Here is a 2,642-nt window from a genome sequence, read left to right as displayed (position 1 = left end):
AGAAACAATAACATTATTTTCATTTTTAGGTGAATTATCCCTTTAAGATATTTTAACAGACAATGCAAAAGTTCTGATATTGTTAGTAACAGTTTTTTATATAAATGTATATAGAAAGATTGAGAAATTGAAAGCTGAAGCTACCATGGAAAGGAATGACTTTGCATCTGTTATAGAGGGGATGGAAGACCAAGCAAATGGTATGTATGTGTGAACTCTTTACTTACACACATCTCTTGTGTATAATTTATTATAACAAATATTCATTAATATATGACTTGACCTGAAGAAGGACAGATGCAGGTAATTGCACATGTTGATCTCTGACTGTTTAGGTTTCTTTAGTGCAGATCTATGGAGCCGCTGTGAATAATCACAATGGTACACAAAGTCTTAAAGAAAAAAATTAACTCATTTAACATTAAAAACACATGCATTTGGTGTAAAATGAGAAGGGCTTAGCCTTAAAGAAAATTATTTGCCATCCTGTGCAGCTGGCTTGTCAGTATTGTGGTATTGCAATATTGTGATTATCACAACAACCCTACTTATGCTGCTCTTAATCCTGCACTTAAATATTTATTGTATTTCTAATCTGTTTTTTATTAATTTTCAGATGAAAAGTGCTACCCAATGCTGGTTGTTCTGGCATATCTTCTGCCACCGTTGCCTGGAAGTCGCTGCAGTGTTAAATAGGAAATTTCATTCCTTCAATTTCCATTTGTACCGGTATGTTTTACATGGACAGTTATTCTTTTAATGATGTCTTGATGCTTTCTAAACTCCTGAAATGTATTTGTTTTTTTTCCCCTTAACTTTAAGCCTGGAGCCATATTGCATCCCTCTGCAGCAGTTTTGAGACCGCATCAAAGACCAGACCACAGCCAATCTACATTGAGAGTTTGAAGAGCACAACATGACAATACATCATTGCGACGATTGACAAAATGACCATTTCTGTGGATGAGGGCCTGACGTGCTGTGGACAAGATATTCTAGGTGTGAAACTTCTGTCCACCACAGATTAGTTCTGTCTTCACTTTCTAAGACTGGGACATCTAATATTGAAACACCACATTCTCTTCCTTTTAAAACTGACATTCCTACTTACTGTGTTGCCTCTTTTGTGGCCCAAATGTATTCTTCATCAAATACAACTAGTGGATGTAACAAGAAGTATTACTTCACAATTAGCACACACTTACAATTTTACAATATTTACAACATTGATTGTCATTGAGAACAATTTCAAAATATGTGCCTGAATGTTTGTCTGAACTAAAATGTTTATTTATATGTATCAAAAAGTATCTGACTTTCTTATGAGATTAAGTTGATCTTATTTTATGAGAAATGTTATCCTCTGGTCTTGTTTCTGTTAACCGTAAGTGTAATTGATGTTGGCAACACTTTTTAATGAATACTGTGGTTAATAGCTAGTGCATTACAAATGCTTTTGTATTATGAAGAAAAATGACAAACATACTATAGATTTATAAAATGAACTGTCATTGACCAATTTAAAATGTTTATTTGTTGTCTGATTTGGAAACTTTTATCTTGTATCTGACATTTTATGTTACAAGTTAATCTTATGTTATGAGAAATGTTATCTGCTAATCTTGACTGTGTATGATTTTCTTCTCTGAAATTACTTTAAATAAAAGATTATGATTCTGTATCTCCACTTTTCTTATGATCTATTTTTTTTATTTATCAGCTTCTAGAGGAAATGAGCAACATCACAAATGTTGACGCTGACAAGTGTGTTGTCACAAATTTGAGGAAACTTTCTCCCCAACTTGTGGAGAAGGCTCCAAACACAGCACTGAAGCAAATGTTGAAGCTGAAATTGGATGCATGCGAGACCGAAGTAGAGAGAAATGGTGTGTACTTATCAACATACTTCAATTCACTAATAGTACGCCCCTGGTATCACTGTATTACTTAAAATGAAATTAAACTAAGTGTATGTACTCCGTAAAGTATGCACTTTCCAGACATTAAAGGGGTCATGAACTACCCATTTTTTATTTTGTACTGTTCTCTGAGGTCCTTTTATAATGTAATTAAGATTATTTTTACATTAAAAAAAATAAGTATTAGAATATTTTCTGTCCCGGTTTATGGTGCTATGATTGGCTAACAGTTGTGTGTTTGACAGCTTACATCCTTCACAGATGGACGCTGCTGTGATTTAGGTTAAAATGCTTAAATACTCAGTACATATCAAACGATCTGTAATAACAGACAAAGCAATAGTGACCACATAATAAAAACAGTTTCTCAGTTCATGACCCCTTTAAAATATTAAGCAAAGTAATATATATATATATATATATATATATACCCAACCCCAACCATCATCCTAAATGCCTGTGAAGATGGGAACCCTTTAGCCAGTGGCTCCATTTCCATTCAGATGGATGGAGAGGACATGGTTGAAGATGATGGGGGCATTGATGTTTCCCTGGCTGTCAGCCTCCTCTACTCATTGTACCAGATATACAATGTTGCGTACCCAACATGTTTGAGAAAGACCATGTCGTTTTTGGAGGCTTTCATTTTCAAAAAGACTGGACCTGTCCCTATATGTGTACAGAGGGTTTATAATTCCCTGTAGGTATAGTTAATTCAAACAC

The 2,642-nt window shown here is 34.2% G+C and overlaps 1 long non-coding RNA gene across 1 annotated transcript; it reads left to right on the top strand.

Annotated features, from left to right (window-relative positions):
* Nucleotides 1-104: 104 nt before the first annotated feature.
* On the top strand, nt 105-1,514 carry LOC107731707 (uncharacterized). Its single transcript, XR_001638803.1, has 3 exons — nt 105-200; nt 617-729; nt 823-1,514. It is a non-coding gene; the product is annotated as an uncharacterized LOC107731707 (long non-coding RNA).
* Nucleotides 1,515-2,642: the final 1,128 nt, after the last annotated feature.

This window comes from Sinocyclocheilus rhinocerous, unplaced genomic scaffold (genome assembly GCF_001515625.1).
Source record: "Sinocyclocheilus rhinocerous isolate Xijiao unplaced genomic scaffold, SAMN03320098_v1.1 scaffold279, whole genome shotgun sequence".
NCBI lineage: Eukaryota > Metazoa > Chordata > Actinopteri > Cypriniformes > Cyprinidae > Sinocyclocheilus > Sinocyclocheilus rhinocerous.
This window is presented reverse-complemented; position numbering and strand designations above follow the sequence as displayed.